Source organism: Capsicum annuum, chromosome 2, assembly GCF_002878395.1.
Source record: "Capsicum annuum cultivar UCD-10X-F1 chromosome 2, UCD10Xv1.1, whole genome shotgun sequence".
In the NCBI taxonomy this organism is placed as follows: domain Eukaryota; kingdom Viridiplantae; phylum Streptophyta; class Magnoliopsida; order Solanales; family Solanaceae; genus Capsicum; species Capsicum annuum.
In genome coordinates this window covers 55053337-55080437 of record NC_061112.1, presented here as the reverse complement: position 1 = coordinate 55080437, position 27101 = coordinate 55053337, and positions in this window count along the sequence as shown.

The following is a 27101-nucleotide window of genomic DNA, read 5'->3' as shown; positions in this document are numbered from 1 at the left end:
ACCGTCTGACATCCCGGGGGTAATTTTGGGTCGTTACAAACTTAGTATCAGAGTCTAAGATTTTAAAAGAGACCTAGGGAGTTTAACAAGACACATTGAGTTGAGTCTTGATCATCGGTGTGTAGCGCGAAACGTCTATGAGAAAGAGGCTATAAGATATTTTAGGAAAAAGTTGTTTTTTTCTTTTATATTCCATCGTGCCTGCAGTTATCCCTCTCATCTAATATTTTGTGCTTTTCTATTTTAGAAAATGCATTTCCAAAGAGCGAATGCCCGTAGAAATGATGGCGAGCAACCCCCACCTGTTGATTTTTTGAATTAGACGGTGTCTCATACTGAGTTTTGGTCAGCCTTTCAGGTGTTAGCCCAAGCGGTCACCATTAATGTTTGGGCCAATATCCAAGCCGTAGTTGCAAAGCAGCAGAGAGGTGATATAGCTACTTGTAGGATCCATAATTTCATACAGATGAATCTGCCAGAGTTTTATGGGTTTTAGGAGGTTAGAAAGATAACATAGGTGATGTATATTTCTAGGAAAAAAGTGTGGAGTTGTTGTCTTATAGGTTAAAGGACATAGCTTATGACTACGTTGTATCGTAGAGGAAGGGTAGAGGTAAGGATGCTGCTTTTATGACTTGGCAGGTGTTCCAAGATGTATTCTTGGACAAGTTTTTTCCACTTGAGATGAGGTAAGCAAAGATTGAGGAGTTTATAAACTTAAGGAAGGGCTCCATGACTGTTAAGGAGTATTGCTTAACGTTCAACTAGTTGGCCAAGTATGCTCTTGATTTGATTTCCGACACTTGACCTAGTATGAGAAAGTTCGTGATAAGTGTTTCTGGTTTTGTATTGAAAGAGTGTAGGACTGCGATGCTATAAAGAGATATGGATCTATCTAGGTTGATGATGCATGCACATCAGATAGAGGTAGATAAGATTAGAGAGAGAGACAGAGTGAGGGGTAACAAAAGGTCTAGATTTGAGCAGCATGAGTATAGTCAGCTTAGGTTCAATAAAGGAAACCACCCTCAGATTTAAAGACGTCCATCTATTCCAGTGCTTTCATCAGCTAGTGCTTCCACATCTAGAGGCAGGTAGGAGTAAGGGAGCAGGTCTTTTATGTCTAGGTCGCAGAACAATGTTGGTAATAGGCCCCGTTATCCTCCTTGTGCAAAGTATGGTAGGGATCATCCTAGTGACAACTTCACAGATTTAAGGGGTTGTTTTGGTTATGGCAAGCAGAACCACAGACTTAGAAATTATCGGTATGCTAGGCAGGGGACCAGAGCTGCCCGGCCTCAGGCACAGACTACTAGTACACCAGCTCCTGTCCCTCATCCCGCCCCTATTCAGTGCGCTTCATCTAGCACTACTGGCAGTCAGTGCCAGAACAGATTCTATGCCTTACCATCCCATCAAAAGCAGGAGGACTCTCCCGATATTGTTAATGGTATGCTCTGCGTCTTTTATTTTGATATTTATGTATTGTTGGACCATAGGTCAAGTATCTCATATGTGACTCCACATGTGGCTGTGAATTTCAAAATGAGTCTCAAAAAGATTCCTGAGCCTTACCTAGTCTCCACACTAGTAGGGGAGCCAATTGTTGCTAAACAAGTATATAGAGATTCTCCTGTTACTGTTCTTCAAGAGTCATATTTGCTGATTTGATAGAGTTAGACATGGTTGATTTTGACCTTATTCTGGGTATGGATTGGCTTTATTTTTGTTTTGCATCTATAGACTTTCGTACCCGTGTGGTTAAGTTTCAGTTCCCTGATGATATAATTTTTGAGTGGTTTGGGAGTTTGATATCTCCTAAGAGTCATTTTATCTCCTATCTCAAACCCAAAAAGCTAATATCCAAGGGTTGTATCTATCACCTAGTTAGAGTCAAAGCAACTAAGTCTGAGGCTCCAACTATTCAGTCAGTCGTTATTGCTAATGAGTTTCTACATATTTTTCTAGAAGATCTCCCAGGGGTACCTCCCGATAGAGAGATAGAATTTGAGATTGACCTTCTTCCCAACACTCATCCCATTTCTATTATGACATATCGTATGGCACCTGCTGATCTTAAGGAGTTGACAGAGCAACTCAAAGATCTTTTAAACAAAGGTTTCATAAGGCCCAGTATTTCTTCTAGGGGCGCACCTGTTCTATTTGTGCAGAAGAAAGATAGTTCTTTGCGTATGTACATTGACTATCGTTAGCTTAACAAGGTCACAGTAAATAATAAATACCCTTTTTCAAGAAATGATGACCTGTTTGATCAGTTGCAAGGTGCAAGTTATTTCTCTAAGATAGACCTTAGATCCGACTATCATCAACTTAAAGTGAGGGAATGTGATATTCCAAAGACAGCCTTCCGAACCCGTTTTGGTCCCTTTGAGTTTCTAGTCATGTCTTTTGGGCTAACCTTTGCCCCACCAACTTTTATAGACCTCATGAATTAAGTGTTCAAGCAATATCTTGATAGGTTTGTCATAGTGTTCATAGATAACATCCTTGTCTACTCTCGTACTGAGCATGATCATGCAGATCGCCTTATAATTGTCTTAAAAACTCTTATAGGTCACCAGTTGTTCATGAAATTCAGTAAGTCTAAAGTTTGGCCAAGGTCTGTAGCCTTTCTGGGTCATATTATTTCAGCCGAAGGTATTAGAGTTGATCCGTAAAAGATAGAAGCTGTAAGAAAATGGCCTAGACCTATCTCTCCATCTGACATTAGAAGTTTCTTGGGTCTAGTGGGCTAGTACCGCTGTTTTGTTGAAGGTTTCTCTTCTATTACGTCTCCCATGAACCGGTTGACCCAAAAAAAAGTTAAGTTCCAGTGGTTAGATTCCAGTGAGAAGAATTTTCAGGAGTTGAAGGCTCAACTTACTTCAGACCCTATGTTGACTTTGCCTGATGGTACAGATGGTTTTGAAGTGTATTGTGATGCCTTGGTACCCAAGAACCCAAGTTCTTGGGTACCAAGAACCTGCTGAAATGCCCTCCAACCCATGATCTTGAGTTAGCTATTATAGTCTTTGCTTTGAAAATCTGAAGACACTATCTTTATGGTGTTCATATTGATGTGTTTACTGATCATAAGAGCCTGCAGTATGTGTTTACTCAGAGTGAGTTGAATCTTAGGTAGAGGAGGTGGTTAGAGTTTCTAAAAGACTATGATATGAGTGTGTTGTATCACCCGGGTAAGGCCAATGTAGTGGTAGATGCCCTTAGCAGATTGTCTATGGCTAGTGTTGCTCATGTAGAGGAAGGTAAGAAAGAGTTAGCTCTTGATGTGCATTGTCTGGCTAGATTAGGTGTTAGGTTGCTTGATTCAATTGAGGGAAGTACTTTGGTGCAAAGTAGTTACGAATCCTCTTTAGTTTTGGAAGTGAAGGAGAAGAAAGATAGAGATCCTAGTTTGGTCAGACTGAAAGAGGCAGTTAAGGACCAAAGGGTAGAGGTTTTCTCCTAAGGGGGAGATGGTGTGTTGAGAATGCAGGGTAGATTGTGCGTTTTATGTGTTGATGATCTGAGGCAGAGGATTATGGCTGAAGTGCATGGCACGCGGTATTCTATTCATTCCGACACTACCAAGATGCAGCGCGACTTGTAGGAAATCCATTGGTGGAATGGTATGAAGAAGGATATAGCTGAGTTTGTAGCAAAGTGTACAATGTGCCAACAGGTTAAGGTAGAGCACCAAAGACCTGATGGTGTGATGTAAAAGTTTGGTATACCCACTTAAAAGTGGGAGGTGGTGAATATGGACTTCGTGACCGGGTTACCTCTTTTGCGTCGTCATCATAATTCTATTTGGGTTGTTGTAGACAGGCTGACTAATTTCGTGCACTTCTTTCCCATGCATACATTTTATACAACTGAGGATTATGCTAGATTGTATATCCAGGAGTTAGTGAGGTTGCACGAAGGTCCTTTGTCTATCATTTCAGATAGGGGTACTCAATTTACTTTTCAATTTTGGAGGGCATTTTAGTAGGGTCTTGGTACCCAAGTTCTTTTGAGTTTTGCTTTTCATCCATAGGTAGGTGGTCAGGCTGAGAGGACCATTCTGACCCTAGAAGATATGTTGAGGGTATGTGCTATTGATTTCAAAGGTAGTTGGGATGAGCATTTTCCATTGATAGAGTTCACCTATAACAATAGTTCCCATGCTAGCATTGGGATGGCACTATTTGAGGCCTTGTATGATATAAGATGTAGATCACCCATAGGTTGGTTTGAAGTGGGTGAAGCTACCGTTATTGGGCCAGATGCAGTGTTTGAGGCTATAGAGAAAGCTAAGTTAATTAGAGAGGGGTTAAAGATAGATCAAAGTCATCAAAAGTCATATGCCGATGTGAGAAGAAGCGATCTTGAGTTTGAAGTGGGTGATTTGGTGTACTTGAAGATTTCACCCATGAAAGGGTGAAGAGGTTTGGTAAAAAGGGAAAGTTAGTCCCCATTATGTTGGCCCGTATAAAATTTTGAGCCGTGTTGGGAAAATAGCCTATGAGGTTGAGTTGCCTGCGGAGTTGTCAGCTGTTCATCCTATTTTTTCATGTCTCCATGCTTAAGAAGCATATTGGTGATTCTGTTGTGATAGATCCTTTAGAGAGTGCTGATATTCAGAACAGTCTTTCATTAAATGAGATTCTTATTGAGATCCTAGATTTTCAGATCCGTAGACTAAGGAACAAAGAGGTTCCCTTGGTCAAAGTGTTGTGGCAGAACCAGTCAATTGAGGGTGCTATTTGGAAGGCAGAAGCAGACATGCGAGCCAAGTACCCGCACCTCTTTTTCACGAGTTCAGATTGATCTGAAGGTATTATTCTTCCTTAATTCAGCCCTTCTAAATCTATAGTTCAGCTATAAATCTATTCTTGCATGAGTTCTTACAATTTCTGAGGTATTCAAGAGTTTAGAGAGATTTTGAGCCGTTTAGCAAATTGCTTCAGCTATGTGAACTCCATTTTCCTGTGTCCCTAGTCTAACTAGAGACATTCGAGGATGAATGTTTGCAAGGGGGAGATATTGTAAGACCCTGCTAAGTTTCCTCATAGTCCGGGCCTTAGAGCGTGTCAAGTGAAGCGTAATTCCGACCTTAAATGATTGAAAAATGACTATCTAAGTTATTGGTGTTTAAACCATATAGAATTTTCTTAAATTTGACTTATTTCCATGTAGAGAATTAAATTAGCTTTCCAACGATACCACTTTTGTGCAAATCCGGTATCGGAGTGAGAAGTTATGGTCGTTTTACTGAGAGTTGTTGGAACCGCCCAAATGCGACGGACAATCCGATGGACCATCAAGTTTGCGATGGACTATCGCTCGGACCGTCGCAATCAAGGCACTAACTTTCTTTCCTAGCCTAAGTGCGACGGCCAAGATGACAGACCGTCAAGGCTGTGACGGACCGTCACTAAGACCGTCGCCACTGAGGCAGTGTGGTCTCAACTTGGCCACTGGATTTTGCATTTGGGATCATGCCTTTCCTCCATGGCAAGCCCTAACATGGACCCCTATTATTTTGTGGTTGTGTTTTACCCGATAACTCATTCTAAAAATTCTGAAACTCTTCCTAATAGTCCTATTATTATTCCTAATCATCAATCAACCTCAAAATTATGTCAAAACACATTGAAGCAATCAAAGTAATATTATTGAACTTATGCGGTATAATAACCTTATCAGTTTAAGGTTCTCTTAATCCTCAAAAAATTCTAGAAGAAGACAATGAGTTGTTGCAACCAGATGTTTTGAAACAAAATCCCAAGGATGTCTCTTCTAATTATGTGACAGAGTAGAAGAGGAAACCAGATATATATTGCAAGTCATATGGATACCATTCTAAATTTAAAAAAAAAAGGAAAACTAGTAGCCATCACAATCTAAAGAGCAAGAGATATCTCAAACAATGTAGTTAAAATAGATGAAGAAGATACCACTCAAACCATTGAGGAGCTCTAGTTCCTTGAGAAGAATCAGAAAGGAAAAAACATGTTCAAAGACTGTGGTTGAAAAGAAAGGGAGGAAGTGGGTCAAAATTGACTAGAAATTTGTCAAAATTGGCTATGTCAAGCCTCATTACTACCTAAAATGAAGAAACCTAAAATTGGCAAAAATGCCAGCTTCTTTGGCTGCAAAAGAATTCTAAAATTGCAATATTGAAGGCTTAAGTGGCTCAAATGTCTCAGGGAACCATTCAGAGACTAGACACCTTAGATAATTATCGATCTCAAGTCAAAAAATGTCGAGTTACAAAAAAAAGTGGATGATCTGACTCATCAGTTAATTAACAATAATAGAGCCGCTATGTAGCATTTTGACCAGCTTCTTTTGAAATCTGAAGTTCTATCCTACTCCTAGCCTTGTCGCTTTGTTCTATTTTATGCTTGTAATATCCCTTACCTCTGGCTCGATTATGCTTATTTAGTCTGCCTTATACTATTATTGCTCATTTTAATAATGCCAAACAGGCAAAGAATTAATGTAACAAAGGGGAATTGATAATCAGTGCAACTGGTGAAAGGTGAATTAGCGACTGGTTGAAAAGGGGAACTTGAAATAGTTATAGTTGCATATTAAAAAGGGGTCTATGTTCATCATCATTAAAAGGGGGGAATATTAGGTTCTAGCTTGTCCTTTTTATATTCATGTTGTGATGATTAACAAACCTAATTGAAGGATTTGTTACATCAAATGGTGTCCCAGTACCCAGTTATGTTGCTACACATATGTCTTATGTGTCAGTTGTCCAATAATCTCTGGCGGTGTCAGTAGTGGAGTGGGATAAAATTTTAGTGGTCCTCCTTTTCATCCACCAATGAAGAGGCTTCTCTCCTAATGCTCATCATATATATTCATCATCTTGAGGAGTGAAGCTTAGTTGTTTGCACATTCTCAAACAAGCTTTCTTATTTCAAAATTTGTCGGTTCTCACCATTAAAGACAAAGCTTCAACAACAAAGATATCAGCTTACTCATAGTGAAAAATGTAATAGTTTCTAGGTTGATTAAGTATTTGTATTTTGCGCCTAAAATTGTAAACTCACTCCTCATCCTAAGGTTTTTTATGGGTAGTTATTTTTTATTTCTAATTTAATGTGGTAAATATCTAGAGTTAGATATTGAGGTCTTCAAAGTAGAGTTATTATGAAAGGGTGTTAGAGTAAAGTTACTACAAAGTGGTTAGGGATTAACAGGCAAATTCCTAGACTATATTTAGCTAGAGTTAGCTAATGGGGTTTTTATAGTAGAGTTATTGTGAAGAGGAACTGCAGTAGAGTTACTCTAAAAGAGGTTTAAGGATTAAGAATTTAATTATTAGATATCATAAGGTTGTAATAAAAATTGTTGCTTGGTGACTAGTGAAGTTGTTTGGTGAAATCCTATTAGTATGAATTGTGGCCTTACTCCTTTGAGCAAGAAGGTTTCCATGTAAACATCCTTTTTTATTTATTCTACTGTTGTTTAGGTTTCCATGTAATCATCCTTTGTCATTTACTCTGTTGCTATTTACCTTTTGTTGTTGTTGTTCATTATTTTCTTCATACAAGGACCAGATATTGTATCAGGTACTTTCCTTGTTATTGTGGTGGACTCACATAGACCATTAAAAAGCATTATAGTAGTATATATGAGATTTCTCTTGAGTGTCCAAGTAAGCATATCAAAATCACCTCCTACAACTTGGGGAACTGTCTACCAGACTAAATAAGAGGCTAGGCTAGGAATCACTGACTGTGTTTCTTGGAATGAAGCTGAATTGCCAAATTTGTGTGCAATGTAGTAAGAAAGGATGAAAACTTATGGGTTAAACGAGTGAATTGTGTCTATAATAAAAGTGAAAAATGGCCTCTTGTAAATAGTTGGTATTTGGAAAGAAATTACAATATTAAGGAGAATATGCTCCAAGATACTATGGGGATAATTGGCTGGAATGGAATGGAAAATGAACAATACAAAATGGCTATTATTAGAGGAAAAAAATTATAGTCAATGGATTTGCTGGAGAGATACCTGGAACATAGCCAATATGCCAAACGATAGCTTTATATGTTGGCTTACTATGCAGACGAGATAGGCTTAGTAAGATGGGGGAATTTTACATAAAAAGGCAAGGTTGAGTGGTTGGTAGGTGGATTTCCCATGTTGGAGAACTAGGATTAATTCAGCCGATATTTGTTGCTTAGCTATAAGCTCATTGCATGGGGATTTCCTACTTCGATTTACGTATCCTTTATAGTTTGATTGCTATTTCATAGTGATTTGATTACCATAAAGTGCTCACTTAAGAGGCAGTAGTTATGACAATGGTTGTGGGTTTCCCTGGGTATTTTAAAAAATATGGAAGTATATCAAGACACAAACTACCTACTGTGTGGAATCTTCCTAGAGAATATAAATCATATTTATTTTAAATGTGAATTCTTAAAGCTAAGCGTACAAGGGGTGTTAGATAGGATGAAGGTGAAGATTCACAAAACTAATATGGAAAAGATGTAGAGCCGAATAACAAGAAAAGCTACTAAAATGATTATTAACGAACTCATAAAATAAATACTATAGATACTGGAATGATTATTAAGGCACTCATAAAAGAAATACTCACAATACTTATGTACCATATTTGGCAAGCATGAAATGGAGCTCTAAGAAACAAAGAAATTGTAAAACCCTTGTAGGTAACGAAATTAATCAAAGAAGAACGCAAATATGATTTTTTTGCAGTGTTGTAGGGAAAGACACACAATAAAGATGGAAAATAAATAGAACTATTATTTACATAAATTTGTTTAGGATTATACATAAAACAAGGAGGTAGGTGGTCATGAAGAAGAATAATTCTACAGTTTGTAATTTCAATGTTTGTGATGGTTTTAGTACAATGTGTTAATTCAACAAAAAATAAATAATGCCTCAATGCAGACCCTAATATTTGACAACATGTGGGAATAAAAGTCAAGTTGTATGATCACTTGGTAGATATTTCAAGGATGTTTTAAATGTAGCACATTTGAAGAACTGATCCATCATAGCTATGATAGTGGTGAGATGTTTGATCTTGGGTAAGCCTAGGATGAAATCTAGTAAGACGCACTTTCAAGATAAGCCTAGGATGAAATCTGGTAGGACGCACTCCCAAGATAAGCCTAGGATGAAATCTGGTAGGACGCACTCCCAAGATAAGCCTAGTATGAAATCTAGTAGGACGCACTCCCAAGACCTCTTTGCATAGAGGACACCGAGTGTTTTTAGGTTCCATTCCTAAACCTGAATCTCGTGAGGGATTTCAAAAAAACTAAGTGATATTATCAGAACATGCTATAAGGTTTTATCCAAAATTCAAGTAACATAAAAATATTTGGACAAAAATTTCCCCAGTTAGAATGCAGAAGAACTTGTAAAGGTTTGAATCCCATGAATCGTTCCTTAGTTTTGAACCCCATGAATCATTCCTTTATTTTGAAATCATAAAATTTTGAACCTGATAAATCTTTCCTTGATTTGGAACCAATAAAAGTTTGAACCCCATGAATCAGTCATTGGTTTTGACTTTTAAAGTTTGAACCCAATAAATCGTTCCTTTCTCTTAAGCCTAGAAAGTTTAAACCCCATGAATAATTCATAGAATTAAAAATATCAACAAATGTTTTAACCTCGTGAATCATTCCTTGAGTTCCAACTGTCAATCCTTCAAATTCCAAAAACCTTTTGTAATGACCCTCCAGATTAGCTATTTCATTTTTATGTTTTTTCTGCATTGTTAGAGCTTCCCCAAGTTATCTATGACTTTCTAGAAATAATAGTTCAGTTACCAAGTAGTTTATTTAGTATTAGAGCCATTTTTCTATTTTGAAGCTTTTATTGTTAAAAATAGGGTCTTGAACCTAAACTTTATGTAAAAAGTGTTAGATCCTAATTGTAACAGTTTCATTAACTCCAAAATATTGATTTTAGTCTAGGGCAATCCTTTTTTCGAGATTTGAGTCTTCTAGACTTATTTTGGGCTATTAGATAGATTTTGGCCAAAATAGCCTCTTGGTTGTGGGGCTTACTTATTGTCAAAAAATACTGATGGAAATTCCAATGGTGTTGTTGAGTCCAAAATTTCAAATTTGGTCGGGTAACATAGTTCATTTTCATTCATGGTATTCTAACAGAATCCTAAGGACCTAGGAAAAATATTTGCAACATGCCAAAGTTGTAGGTACATCAGCACCTGGTGCAGGCCTAGGTTCTTCATTGCATGGTATAAGGAACCCCGTGATTACAAAGTATCCATGATATTGGTCATCATGATCATGAGACTGGGAAATCACAATCATGATGAAGGAGATAGTTGGACCAGTCCACCTTTCTCATAATAACCAGTGGCTAGACATCGCGGTTGTGATGGTCCCATTAGTGGGATGCTACGATCATGACCAGGGGACCATAAGACAATAATGAGGTAACCCTAACAGTATATAAGTTATCCCTTTTGTTTTTCAAACATATTTTCCTAAGTGTTGGATATCACTAGAGACTTGAGAGATTAAAATCTGTATGGGAATAAATAATTGGTGTTGGGATTATCTTGGGGAAATAAATGGAAGCATTAAATAGTCGATATCTCATGAGTTCTAGTTAATTTCACTGCTAAATTCTTTGATTTAATTTAGATTCTTTAAATTGTGTTAGGATTGATTAGTGCATCATTGAGCTTAGATTTTGCACAATTTTGGGGTAAATGATCATTGATCTAAGAGGAATGTTGTGATAATTTTAATTTTATGATTTAGCACGTGGGCCCTAGGTGGGATTTTTAGTTTGATTTTAGACCCAAAGCATAAATATGCAATATGGGAATTTATTCTTATCTTAATTTAGTAGATTAATATTTTGATAGCATGGCAGCGATTGATGTCATTTCAGATAGAGGATTGTTAGAGGATTGTTACGAGATTCAGTGGTTTCCAAGTAGGCTATGCTTACCTTTCTTCTAGACTATGTTTAATTATGGTATTAGTGTAGTATTGTGCTATCTATGGGTAGATACTTATGTCCCAATTGTAGTTTTAGCTTTTATTGACCAAGTAGAAGGTTAGGGGCCTTTTTCGATAGAATTTGTCCCACTTTTCCATTATATTACTCCATGCTAAATCCTTAGATTATTCTTACTACACTTAGTGCCTTGGGATGGGATTGAAATCCTTAGACTAGGTTTGGATAGGTGCTTTCCTTAGTTTGAATGTTTTGAGTTATTTATCTTATATGTATCATATTTATTTGGTATTATCCATTGTATTTCATTTACATCCCTTATTCCTGACTTTATTTATGTTCTCACATTTTATTATACTTTTATTGTGGTGAAACTCAGTTGGCCTATGATGACTACTATGTACCTATTATTTTGGTACTCATCATGCACTTTACATTGTTTTCTTGATGCTAATCCAAGAATGAGGCACCGCCACTAACGTTATCCTCGGGCTTGCTGATGATTTGGAGATAAGGTAATATTTTATAGTCTGGAGCTGATCCTACTTCTTTTGCTATATTTTGGATAGTCTTTCTGTTTATTCTGCTACTATATTGTATATTTGACTTTCTCTAGTACTTTATTTTAGTTTAGTGGATCTTTTACGAATCTTATCAGGTTATGAGGGATCTCATTTTGTGTATTTTGTTCTTCTTCCTCTATTGTATAGTATGATTGTATCTATTTATTGTTTTTTATGACTTTATATTTTCTTTACATGTCTTTATCTTTTATTTTTAAGACTTCCATCGGTTAGCCCATTAGGTGTTGTGCTAGGTTGTGGTTTTGCTTACCTACTAGTAGGTTATAGTAGGTTCTATCATGACTTAAGAAATTGGGTTTTGACAACTTTTGTATCAGATACAGGTTCATTGATATTGATGATATAAGAGTAAATTATTAGTAGAGTCGTGTGGATAGGTACGATGATGTCCATATAATATTATCGGGAGTCTATAGGACATTTTTAGGAAAATCTCATATTTTTGGTTCATTTTTATGCATTGAGTCTACATTGTTTTTTATATTCTCATTTGTTTCATACCTTTACAGATGGCTAGGACGTAGTCTAGGATGGGGACCTCAAGATTACAACCAGGATGCCTATTATAGGTCTAGGATAAGCTATAGCTACAACCCTAGTATGAGATCATACCAGGGATCCCTACAATCCTGAGCCAAAGATAGCATCACCAGTTCCACCACCAGAAGAGCATATGGACCAAAAGAATACCCAGGGCCCACCTAGGTTTTTATCTTTCTTTGTTCTTCAATATGTTTTTGTTTAGATTTTGATCTGGGTAGAAGGTTGGACAATAAATGAGGGACATACTATAGCCCAAGGTATTGGTTTAGGAGTACAGACTGCACCTGTAGCTCCTAGACAACAACCTAAGGTGGTATTGGTTTTGGAGCACAGCCTGCACCTGTGTCTCCTAGAGTAAAGGTCCCTCCTATATTGGTCGGTCCACAATCATTACTAACCCAGCCATTTATGACTATCAAGAAGGAAAATATGTTGGATTAATTTTTGTGATTGGATCCACCTAGATTTACAGGCACCTCTGGTGATGATGCATTCGGGTTTCTGACAAGTTCTGAGAAAAGGCTCTACTATTTAGGCCTAGTGAGTCACATGGTGCAGATTACACCACTATCCAATTTTATCGAGCACCAAATAGTGATAGAGTGGTTATTTAGATTCTAGGCCAGCTGGATCTCCCCTTATGACATGGACTCAGTCCTTCAAAACTTTCTTGGAGAAGAAAATAACTTACAGCCTACGTGAGAAATTAAGAGATAAGTTTATATCTTTAGAGCATGGTTCTATGTCAGTTGTTGAGTATGAAGTAAGGTTCCATGATTTGGCTAGGCATGCCACTTTGATTCAACTGATATAGTATGAGCGGATTTGATGTTTTGCTAGAGGATTGAGACATTCTCTTTTCATAGCTACTCAGAGTTTAGTTGGGGTAGGCCTTTTATGGATATTGCTGACTATGCCTAAACTGTGATGGAGATGCATTGTAAGGAACAAGTGGCAGGTACAAGATGTCACATCATCGTGGAAGTTATAGTGGGAAACAAAATCGTTCAAAGTTTAGAGGCTGGGAATTTTAAGGTAGGTACCCTCAATGTTAGTTTTATTAGCATCCGGACCAGACTTTCTAGGACATTAGATATCTAATGAGGGTGAACCTGGTTATATTGACTACAATGGTTAGATCAGCGTTCAGTCCTTGAGGAGTGCACAGTCAGGGTCTTCAAGTCGAGATGGCCATTTTAAATCAGTCGACCATATAGATAGAGCAAAGTGTCTGGAGCATGTTATAATTTTAGGGTCATCCATTTCTCTAAAGAGTGTATCCAATATAGGATGATTAAACCTTCAATAAAGATTAGACCATCTTACTAGATCAATACTGGGTCCAGCTAGCGGTGAAGCACAGGGTCATAGAGGTGGTCCCTTGGGTTTAAGAGGTGGTTCTCTATTAGAAGAATAGGTCGTCAGGTAGGAACCCAGTTTGATAGTAGATAGGTTCACATATATGTTGTTCTTGGTAGGTAGAAGGTTGAGGCTTGGGGGCAATGATCAGGGCTTTGATTCCAATATGCCATAAGCGAGCTTTTACTTTGTTTTATTAGGGCTCTATATTTTTGTATATTTTTGCTTATTATGCACCACGATTGGGGTTGTCTTGTGAGCCCTTATATTGCCTTTGCATGTAGCTACTCTCGTGGGGTTTTTAAGTGGTATATCATGTGTATAGATCATATTTGGTGAAATTACAAGAATATAACACTCATTTTAATTTATTGTATTAGATATGGTGTATTTTGATGTGATTTTTGGCATGGACCGGTTATCCCTGTATCATGCAGTCTGTCGTTGGTTTTCCAAGACTGTTACCTTAGTTATGCTAAAATAAACCTGGCTGTATGGCAGGGCACTTCTATTTGTGCATTGATAGGGATTATTTATTATATTTAGGCTAGGAGATTGGTATTAAGGGTTTACTAGTCATTCCTTTGTTATGTTCATGATATTAGTGTTTAGGAGGTCCTTCGCTTGACTTTGTTCTTAATGTTCATGATTTTTTTGATTTTTTATACAGTCTTACTTGTCCTTTCTCTTGATCATGATATGGGGTTTTCTATTGACCTCGAGTTTGGTATCCAACCTATTTTTATGGTACCTTACTATATGGCTCTTGCAATGCTAAAAGAGCAAAATATTTATCTTAACAATCTTATGGGTAAGGGTTATATTAGGAAGAGTATATCACCCTATGGTGATCTTATTGTATTCTTAAAGAAAAAAATGGTTCTATGCATATGTGTATCGACTATAAGAAGCTGAATAAGGTGACAGTGAAGAATAAGTATCCTACACCTTGTACTGCTGATTAGCATGACCATCTTTAGGGTATGATAATTTTTTTGTATTATTGATTTTAGGTCTAACTAGAACTAGTTGAGGATTCGGGTAGAGAACATCACTAAGACAACCTTCAATACACGCTACAACTATTATGAGTTCGTAGCGATGTCTTTTGGCTGACCAATACCATGACAACAATTATAGACTTGATGAATTACATTTTCAAGACTTACTTAGACTCCTTCATGAAAGTTTCATCAAGGGTATCCTTATGTATTCGATAAGTATGTAGGAGTACGAGAAACATTTGGGGATTATTCTCCACACTTTGAGAGAGTATAAGCTTTATGCCAAATTCTCAAGGTATGAGTTCTAGCTTGAGTCTGTATCTTTCTTAGGTCATATGATATCCAAGAATGGGATTATGGTGGACCCAACAAAGAATGAGGCTATTAGGGAATAAGCTAGGCCTACATTACTAACTAAGGATCACAACTTTATAAGTGTGGAAGGCTACTACAGGCGGTTCGTTGAGAGATTTTCTACTACTACAGTTTTGATGATTTGATTGATGATGTTAGGTGTATTTATGCACTTTAGCGTTACTATTCTAGCTTATTTAGCCTAGTTTTGAGGATAATTTGTGTTCTTTATGGGTGATAATGATATAAACAAGCATATAAGTGTTCAAGGATATGATTACAATGGTTCAAAGTGTTTTCAAACAAGTTTGTACTTAATTGAGTCATTTGGAGTTCAATCGAGAAAACAAGTTTTACTAACTTGATCTAGTTGTGTATCTAGTTAGTTTCATTTGAGTTTAATGTGTTTAATGATTTTCTAATGGTTTAAATATGTAATTATATGTGGAATAACTTGTTGGTAATAGGTAAAGTTCAATTAGAATAAGTTAAAAGTCAAGACATAAAGTTGAAGATCAATGCGAATTAGCCTTATCTTAGCTTTTGTTTTGATTCGTCGTTGGGGATATTGTGTTGTTATTGAGTATAATTTGTGGTTTGTGATTATGTATGAAGCTTTGTAAGAATAAAATGGTGATATATTGATGATAAAAGGCTGAAAATTCATTGAAAATACAATACAAAAGGCATAGAAAAAAGAAAGGACGTTCAACACTTCAAATTTATTTTGGAGGCTAATTCCACTGACCTGGTGCGATATGGCCACAATGCACCACTCCAAAAATGCTATGAGAAATTCCTCGCATTGGATATTCCATCAAATAAGCAATAGATCACGTTGGATACTCCAACGAGATTACCAACGCGTCGCATTGGGTAGTCCCAGCATGAAAAAAATACAAACCTATTCCTACACGGTTAGGTATTATCCCACTATAAATAATTACATTCCTAGAAGGTGAACGAGATGGGATTATCTTTGAATCTTGGAATCTTGTAAATCACATTACACCCTTGTCCTAAATAGCTTAGAATTAAACTTTACTATAAATACAAACTTTTGTACACATTATAGAATATCTTAGAGAATCTTAGAATCCTTGGATAACTTTTTGAACGTAGTGGAGATTAAAGACGAGTAAGTTGCATGATATTTTATGTTTTAATATTTTTATTAATTAGCTTTTAATTATATCATAATATGTATTCAATTACTTAGATCCTGATTATGAATATTATTGGCTAAACGATCTCTTTCCGGGGTTAAAGCCAAGAACATGAGTACTAATGTTTTGAATTAATTTCATTTAATTTTTCTTATCATTATTTGTATTTTTTTTATTCTTGATTTAATTATTTTGAGGATTAATCACCCTTAGAATACATCAATTGTCACCCTCGTGATGTTGGGAGAGGGAATAGGGAGATAGAACATAGGAATGAACAAAGTGTGGTTTGTATTCTTTTATAAAATAAGGAATTAAAATTAGAATCTGGGACAGGGATATAGTTAGAAGCCTCACTTGATTCACACGTAGGATAATAGCTTAAAGAAATTAATTTAATTATTTCATCCCCGCTCAATGATGTAGTTGTTATGTCTAAATTAGGTAAACGGTTAGAGGTCGAGAGAGCACGATCATGCAATTACCCCAACAAATCAACAACCACGATAAGCAAGTTAATGAATGAAACTCAATGACATAGTATGATTGTTCAAATTCCTTTAACCCTGGGCTTTACTAATTGATTATTCCAAGACTTTATTTTACGCATTGTTTACTTTACTTGCAATTTACAAATCTCCAAACTCTATTTGGTTACCTTTGCATCAATTTAATCATAGAAGTTAAACTAGAATTGAATAGTTGTTGGAACATGTCCATGTGGGATTGACATTTGGCTTTCTTAAAGGCCACTTTACTACTTGGTAGATCACGTACACTTGTGTGTGCGCTTGGGTGCTGTCAAGGTTTTGGCGCCGTTGCTGGGGAATTGTAATTTTGCGACTGCTTTATTTTTGGTTCTACTTTTAGATTTATTTGGTGTTTTTTAGGCTTGGTCTTGGTTTTGTATTTGCAGGAAACAGGTTTACAAAGTAGTAAACTGGCAAGGGATTAGGACTTGGTTGAACCAAGCTTTGAACCTAAGCAAATTTTCTATCAATGAAAGAGAGAAAAATTCCTTCTCCCACAAATTTTGCAAATCCAAAAAGATTAGAAGGATCCTGCTGCAATGTCTAAGGAACAAACAACCTGTAGGACAACCAGAGAAAGGCCAATCCCACTTCCAACCAATTTGACCTCCCCATTTCAGAAGCTGACAGCTGGAGCAATTTTGAGCTTACACAAAATATGGTACAACTTTTGATTAGTAGCGGACAGTTCACATGGATTTCACATGAAGATCCACATTTCCACATGCAAAATTTTCTCGAAATCAGTGATACATTCATTCCTATGGGTGTGAATGCAAACTATGTAAGGATAATGTTGTTACCCTTTTCACTGATTGGGAAAAAAATAGTTGAATATGAAACTGTCAAATTCAATCATATCATGGGATGACATAGCCAGAAAATTCCTTATTTGGTTCTTCCTATATGGTAATGTAGAGAGACTTTATAGTGACATAGTGTGCTTCAAACAAAATCCAGACAAGAATATTTATCATGCTTGGGAGCGATTCAAGGCTCTTCTTCGAGACTGTCCATACCATCAACAGTCCAATGAGGTACTTGCTCATACTTTTGTAGAGACTTTTTACCATAATAGAAAAATTTTGTTAGATTCAGCCACAGGTGGTCAAGCTCTTGAGATGACTTATGATAAGATATACACTCTATTGAACCCCATAGAACAAGGAAACACAAATTGGCATGGTGATTTTAGGAGTTCTATGAACAAAATTGCACGTGTATTGGAGGTGGACCAATTTACTGCTTTATCAGCTTAGGTTGCCGCATTGCAGAATATGATAAATAACCATTTTAGTATCTTAAAATTGGGAGCTACAAAGCCTTCAACAACAGTCAGTGCAGTTCAATGGACTAGGGGCTGGTGCGAGGTTTGTGGAGGAAGTGGTCATTTTATGGTCATGTATGCATCAAATCCAGAGTTAGTGATGTATGTGGCAAATTCTCAGAGGCCAAATTATGGAAACGCCTACAACTTGAAGTAGCAAACGCAGCCACCAATGCAGATATGGAAAGCCCCACAACAATAGGCTCTACCAAATCAATCATCTAGCAACATGGAGGAGATGATGAAGCAACTCTTAGCTGGTCAAGTGCGAATGGCTACGGACCAAAAAATTCAACAAGCAGAAATAAAGAATCAGCAAGTGGTCCAGAGACACTTAGAGTTGTAGTAGGGGCAGTTACAATAAGTATTAAATACTAGGCCTCAAGGTGGTTTGCCAGGATATACAAAAAATCTAAATAATTTATGTCAATCACTTTGAGGAGTGGTAGAGAGATTCAAGGAGAACCTTCAAAGGCAACTAAGGAGGTAGATGCAGATTTGACACCCCCATATGTAACTGACAAAGTTTCTAAAAAATTAAGAAAGTCTGAGTACTCGAAAGAAAAAGATGTTGAAGAAGTAAAGAAGATCCCACAACTACCGTTTCCACAAAAGCACAGAAGAGTAAAGGAGGATGCATGTGTTAAGAAGTTTTTAGACATATTCAGAGAGCTTCACATTAACACTCCTCTTTTAGATGTTTTACAGTGCATGACAAAATATGAAAAGTACTTGAGATATGTGGTGGTGAATAAGGTAAAGTATCGGGATATTTAAAAGGTAGCACTCACTAAAGAGTGAAGTTTTTTGGTTACTCAAAAGATGCCAAAAAATCTTAAGGACCCTAGTAAGTTCACTCTCCCCATTCAGATTGGTAACAACAAGGTGGTTCAGGCACTTAGTGATTTAAGGAAAAGTATCAACATAATGCCCTTATATTTTTTTCACACATTGGATTTGGGGAAGCCTAGACGGAGCTCTATACTACTACAGCTGGCAAACAGGACCATAGCCCATCCAAAAGGAGTGATAGAGGATGTCCTCATAAAGGTTGGTAAATTTGTTATTCCTATTGAGTTTATTATTCAAGATTTCCAGGCAGATGAATAGGTACCAATCATCTTGGGGAATCCCTTTTTAGCTAGAAAAAAAGTGTTAATTAATGTGAGAGAGGGTATGCTCACAGTGAGGTTAGAGGATGAGAGGGAGTTTTTAAAGTTTATAAACCTTTTAACAAACTATCCCACTATTAAGAATTATGCATGATTACTATTATTGAAGGGGATAAGTATTGTGTGGTTAGTACGACAAAGACCTTTTCGAACACCCTCATTGAGCAACCCAAACCTCTAATACCGTAATTTGACAGAATGCAAATTGATGAGACTGAAAAGGCTAAAGTTGAAAAAGCTGATGACCTTGGAAATGTAAACTCAAAAGGTCATAAACAAATAAGAAGATGGACTCCAAGTGTGAGGAAAAGGATGAAGGAATTTGGTTAAGTTGTAGTTAGGTCATCCCACGACACTAAATCAGGTGCTGCTTGGGAGGTAACCCATGTCAAGAAGGAATGTTTTATTTTTAGTTTTTTAGTTTTTACTTCACGTAGTTTTTGTTTTGTGTTAAGTCACAGGTTGATAGGAAGTTTGAGTACCGGAAACCTGAGCTAAGGAGTATGGAAAAGATTGAGTGTGGAGTCCTCGGACCCTCTTGACATTTAAAGATGCTACTAGCTAGGCCTAGAGGCCTCAGAGAGTATTTCTAACTCTTGCCTTTAAGTTCACTTTGGGGATAAAGTAGATTTTTAAGTGTGGGGTAGGAAAGTTCCCAATTTTAGGCTTAATTTTAAAAAAATTGTAAGATATTCTTATTGATGCTATAATTGGTTACATGTTGCAAGTATTTTAGTTGGAAAATGTATGTTGATTTTTTGAATTGCTACTTTTTAGATTGCAAAAATCATGTTTATGACTTGTATTTGGTGGATTAAATTGAATTCATGCTATGTTTGGTTGAGTATCGATGATGATCCTATGTAAGTCAAACATGTGACATATGTGTGTGCAATTTTTGTGTATTCCTTGTTGCATGTGATGTATAGAACTTGCTTGGTGTGTGTGCAAACCGAAATAAAGAATGTGGGCTTAGGAGATTATATAGGCATTTCTTTGATAGCCTTGTTTTATACCATTTATTTGACCTACCCTTTATGCTTAATCCTAGTAAGCCCCATTGAGCCTTTAACTTTTTCTTTGATAGGCTCATAAGTATCCTAATCCCTTCTTTGATAGACCATAATTTTATTCAAAGCTCCTAGGCGCTTTAATGAAAAATAATAAGTAAGGAGTTTGAGAAATAAGAGGAGAAAAGGTGAAATTAAAGCCCCAAAGTGTTAGCATTGGTGTTCAAAGAATTGTAATGTGTTAAGGTGGGGATTTAAGTAATGAAAATAATAAAAATTTGTTCAACTTGAATGAGTTGTGCATAAAATACTCCCACCATAGTGTATATGAATGAGCTGAAAAAGATGGGGGTGTAATTTGATTGTTGGAGATTGGTTTTAATTGTTAAAGGTGATGTATTAAAGCGCTTAGGGAAGATAGTCACGATTCAAAAATAGTTCCTACCCATCTCTTAGACTACATTACAACCCAAAAAAGTCCTAATTGATCCTAAGTTCATCATTCTGATATTAGTGGAGCACTACACTAAGGGCAAGCCTATGGTTCATTGGGTGTAACTTGTGAATTTTAGAGAAAAATTATTCTTGTACCCATTATGTTATAAATTATATAATTATGAGTGGTTATGGGTAAATCTCTTTTGTGAGGGAACATATTTAATGAATGTTGTTGATTTGTATGATGTCCATGATTTAATGATGAGCATGACTTTGCCAAATAGGTGAATCAATTCTTGAGGCTAGGATATTTTTGAGTAGTGTTCATGAGATTTCAATTATGTTTGTAACATGCTTAGTGTAGAAACTTAAATTTTGTGTAGTCATTGTAGTACTAGCATGAGTATTTTAAATGTAGTGGAAGTGTAGATTCTCCTCAACTTATGATGCTGAGAGTTAAGAGTTGTTCGAGGAAAAATAAGTCTTTAAGTGTGGGGTGGTGATGTTGGGTGTATTTATGCACTTTAGCGTTACTATTCTAGCTTATTTAGCCTAGGTTTGAGGATAATTCGTGTTCTTTATGTGTGATAATGATATAAAAATGTATATAAGTGTTCAAGGACATGATTACAATGGTTCAAAGTGTTTTCAAACAAGTTTGTACTTAACTGAGTCTTTTAGAGTTCAATCGAGAAAACTAGTTTTACTAGCTTGAACTAGTTGTGTGTCTAGTAGGTTTCGTTTTATTCTAATGTGTTTAATGAGTTCTTAAAGGTTTAAATATGTAACTATATGTTTAATAACTTGTTGTTAATGGGAAAAGTTCAATTGGATTAAGTTAAGAATCAAATCATAACGTTTAAGATCAATGTGAATTAGCCTTAGCTCTTGTTTTGATTTGTCTTGGAATCATGGAAATCACGTTTAAGATCAATGTGAATTAGCCTTAGCTCCTGTTTTGATTTGTCTTGGAATCATGGAAATCACGTTACACCCTTGTCCTACATGGCTTAGGTTTTAATCTTTTCATTAACTCTCTTTTAATTATATCATAACTCGTATTCAATTATTTGGATCATGATTATGAATATTATTGGCTAAACGACCTCTTTTCGGGGTTAAAGCCAAGAACATGAGCACTTTTTTTTAATTAATTTTATTTAATTTTGCTTATCATTATTGGTTGTTTGTTTATTCTTGATTTAATTATTTTGAGGATTGATCACTCTTAGAATACATCAATTGTCATCCTTGTGATCTTGGGATAGGGAATAGGGAGATAGAACATGGGAATGAACAAAGTGTGGTTTGTATTCTTTTATAAAATAACAAATTCAAATTAGGATCTAGGATAGGGATGTAATTAGAAGCCTCAATTGATTCACATGTAGGAAGATAGCTTAAGAACTTAATTGAATTATTGCATCCCCACTCAATGATGTAGTTGTAATGTCCAAATTAGTAAACGGTTATAGGCCAGGAGACAATAATCATGCAATTAACCCTACAAATCAACAACCAAGATAAGCAAGTTAACTAATGAAGTTCAATGACATGGTATGATTGTTCAAAGTGCTTTAACCCTGGGCTTTACTGCATTGATTGTTCCAATACTTTATTTAATGCGTTGTTTACTTTACTTGCAATTTACAAATCTCCAAAATCGATTTGGTTACCTTTGCATCAAATTAGTCATAGAAGTTAAACAAGAATCGAATAATTGTTGGAACAAGTCCCTGGAGGATTGAAATTTGGATTTCTTGAAGGCCACTTTACTACTTGGTAGACCACGTACACTTGCGTGTGTGCTTGGGAACTGTCAATTAACTGGGAAGGAAGTTTCATTTTAGTGGTCAAATGGTTTTCAGATGAGCTTTCTTAAGCTCAACGACTTTCTTACTTCATCTCCTATATTGACTCTTACAGTTGAGAATAAGGGGTTTACCATTTATTGTAGTCACGACCCGAGGCTACCCCCTAGTTGCGACAATGGTGCTTATGGTCATAAGTGACCACAAGCTAACCCTTGAGCTGGTACATAATGTGAGCACTGAATAATATACAACTAATGAACATGTGTGGAACGACTTAATAAAGACATCAGGTTCAACTACTGAAAATACGATTTAAATAATAAGTCTAAACGTCTGATCACATACTGAAAAGAATGATAAAAAAATTGAACTAATAAATTGATAAATTTTTTGAATAACTAAAAACATCTTAAAGCCTCTAGACTGACTGAAAAGTTGATGGGACATGCCCCAATTAACTCCAAACTGAACTAACTGAAATGAAATACAAAAATACTAAAATAACATAGAAAGTCCACGACATATGAGGACTTACCAGAACTGCTACTGTTGATAAGCTGAACTATCTTAGCATGGTCAAGAAAATAATCATCCGAACCTATGATATAAGACATCATAGTGCAAAGAAAATATGCGATCGGTACTTTGAATTTACTGGTATATGAGATGAGGTTAGTGATAGGTTCATATTCATGAAATAATGACTGACTGAATAGCATGAGATAACTGATGCATGAGTGCCTGAAAGAAGTAAAGTCTGAGAATGCATGACCAAGCATGTAACATAATACTAAAATAGTTTGTAAACTGAAATACTGAGATTTGGTTACTTAATAAATGATGAACTTTATGCTATGGTCAAGAAATCCTAAACTGAATAATGAACTGAGACTGTGGGAGGTATCATCTAACTGACATGCCCCAATCTGAGCTAATCGGGGTCCAACCTATAACCCCAGTTGAAAGGGTCTTATTACCATGCCACGGGTATTAACAATGATTGTGTGGATCCACTAAACTAATGTCCTGAAGGACTAATGGGTCACTCTCATCTGGAAAGTACTCTAAAGAGATATGTATTACCCACAACTGGCAGGTAAGCAGTTTATCAATCCTCAACTAGAAGGTAGATATCTCTAACCTATGCTAGCTATGTAGTTTTGAAACTATGGGACTGCTACTAAAGGTCACACCCTCTACTGGCAGGTGAGCCCCCATCAATGGGTTTAGTCGGTGTTAAATCCTACTCTTAATAGAACTAACACTGATTACTAGACCGAACTATTCTTAACCGAGCAAACAAATGATCATAAGTAAATAACTGAATGCCAAGGCTCATGATATATCTTAATTCATTCTGAAGATATTGAAATTGTGTAAACAAATAGGTATTGGGTGTTCATAACCCACCAGTACTAAATAAAAATAACAATAAGGACATATGAAGCTTTAGAAACCTTAATAAAGGATCTTTTCTCAAAACTCAACATTTAGACATTTCATCAAACACATAGGAGTCATGAATTTAAGCATGGGAATGGGTAAAACATGTGATTGAAAACATAGTTACAATACTAAAGCCATTATTTAGGGATTTATCATGAGGATTTTAAATTCTCAAATTATATAAGGACTCATTCCATCAAAAAACACTTGTAACATAACTTGTAATCAAAATTCATAACAATTTCATGGAGACAACTCATCAAAAACATATAAAAACTCATAATTTGATATCAAAAGGGGATTCTTGGACTACATGGTTGAAAAGGGCCCATGGATGAATATCAGACATACCTTAAATCCTTAAGCTTGAAAGAGAAACACAATCTTCATGCTTTTCTTGAAAGTTCCTGAAATTGGGAACTTAATTTCTTGGTTTTCTTAAAGAGGAAGGAATGATATTGATGAACTTGGGGGATGATTAGGGTTTGTTTTTTAAAAGGAAAATTAGCAGAATATGGGCATATAATGCCCTAACTGAAGCTTTAATTCATGTTTTTATGAATTGGGTGAAGGGGGAAAGACTTAATTTCCACTATGAGAATTAAATTCGCAATTGGAGCATGGATTTAAGGGACACCGCGACACGATGAAGGGCTCATTACTATACCCACTGTGATGCGCCACTATCGTAGTGAAGCTTTGGAATCAAAATCCAAACCCAACCCAAGCCTCATTTGAAAAATCTAAAAATTCCTCGAGACATACTCCATACACACCTGAACATGAATTAACTCAAAAACCTACATCTTGGGGTCGGGATGACTCATTTTAAAATCCTCAAAGTTAAGAGGCCCAAAATATGGCTAAGTCCCCAACACTTGGTTAAACTTTCAGGATTTAAGCCTCTTGTACATGCAACTAGGAGCTGAACTAAGGTAAGAAAAGTATGGGGTATTACAGTTGTTATTCTTCTGATGTAGGTTTTGGGTGTGTCCTGATATAGCAAGGCCAATTTATTGTACATTCTTTAATACATCTAAAGGTGAACGAGTGTAATTACCCCACTCATGACTTAGAATTGACGGCAGTAGTTTTTGCGCTAAGATTTAAAGGCAATACCTGTATGGTGTTCATTGTAAGATCTTCATTGACCATCATAGAATTCATTAAATTATGAATAAGATGGACCTTAATTCGATATATTCCATATTGATTGAGTTGTAAAGGAATATGATGTCTTAATTCTATACTATTCAGGCAAAAAAAATATGGTTGCAGACGCCTTGAGCTGCAAGGCAGTGTCTATGGGTAGCTTAACCTTCATTTCAGTTTTTGAGAAACCATAGTCCTTGGATATTTAGTCCTTAGCCAACATGATGGTTTAGCTTGATCTATCAAACCCTACAAGGATTCTTCCTAGTTTTGAGGCTAGGTCTACCTTATTTGAGCAGATTCGGGGCTGACTGTTTAAAAATAGCAGACTACCTTAAATTCTAAGGGAATTTTGAGAGTTAATGACCTATTTATGTTTCAAAGGTAGGAGATATGATTCATTTGATACTCCAAGAGGCTTACATCTCCAGATATTTTATTCACCCTACGATAGCTAAGATGTATATAGATTTGAGGCAGAATTAGTGGTGGAATAGTATGTAAATTGATATAGCAGATTTTATAGGTTGGTGTATATGTTGTCAGTAGGTAAAGGTTGAGCATCTAAGACCTGGGGGAATGCTTTAGAGGTTACCCATTCCTAAGAGAAAATAGGAGTAGATTATTATTATGTCCTAGCAAAAACTCAAGTGTATGTGGTCACCTAAGTAGTAAAGTAACTCTTATGAACCGAACTGATTAGAAGACTATTCAATTCTAGCGTTACCAATGAGATAAAATAATTACAATTTACAACCAATTAAACTAATAAAAATTAACAGCAGTAATAGAACTTAGGTTGTAAAAAATATAAAAAGAATTATAGGGTTGAGGCATATACTTCACATTCATGTATAACAATGGTTTCCAACTAGTGTTGGTGTTTATTATGATTGATTATCTTTGGGGTTGATATTATAACTTGGGAATGGTCATCCTCTAATTCATCTGCCCAAATTAAACTCACTACTACATCATTGAGCAGGGATGTGAGTCTTTAACTTGGATGCATTAAACTATCTTCCCATTTCATTAACCAAGTGAGGCATTTAGGTATATCTCTATCCTAATCTCAAATCATCCTCTAATAATTAGTATCTAACATTTAAATATATGTTCCACAATATATTCTCTATACTTCTTATGTTCTTCATTCTGTTCCTCGCCTCCTATGGTCAATTCATTTGGGGACTTACATTTATACTAAAGGTCATAACGCTCTAGAATAGTAAAATAAGAATGCAAGAACAATCGCATACTTGATACTCAATTAAACCAACAATCAAATCATTATTACACTATAAGTTTTGCAACCTCAACCCTATATGAGTTTGTTTAGCCACTCATATTCTTCCAAAGAATCACAAGATTGAAACTCAGAAGTAAAAACTATGAGTAGACTAATGAAAGGAATAAAACCCTATTTGGAGCCTCCTCTATGTGTTTTATTTCTGTCAAAGACATCGAAGGTGTTTAGGATAGGAGCTAAGTGTCCTATTTATAATATAGGAAGATTTTTGACTAAAATTACACTTGGGTGTGGCACACTCTTATTGCAGATGTCCTTGGGTGTAGCACTCCCTTAACGTGCACCCCGCTAGAATTTGCATTTTAATTTTTGGTCAAGGGTGTGGAACACCATTATAACAAAGCTCTAAGAGTGTGGCACGCCCTTGTGCTCCCAACGCCAGCTTTGTTCTATAGTTTAATCCTTCAACTTGCCTTTAAGTCCCACACTTTGTAGTTTCCTTTCAAACTTCTTTTACGCTTTTTTCTTCCTTCCAGAATTGCTCCTAACTTATTCAATGGTCTCACACAACATCAAGTAATAAGTATTAGTTCATACAACACAATAGAGTTCGTCAAAGTACTCTAGAACAAGAATAACTCAAGCTTGCACCACCAGAGTGTACCATTAGAATATAAAAACTTATGAACACTACTTCAAGACTCAATAACCTCAAGAACTGTCTCCACCAAGTTGGAAAAGTCATTCATATTACTCAATCATGAGATGCAATAGGGACCCTCACTATCATCAAACATGCAACCTTACCAAAAGAGAGTTAACAACATTCACTCACAAATATGCAATTCCTCACAAGATTGGGTTTAAGAATCTAATTTCTCCTACTCTCACAAATAATTCACATGTCACACACGATGAACCATAAGATTTACTTTAATGTATTATTTCACTAATATTATATTATCAA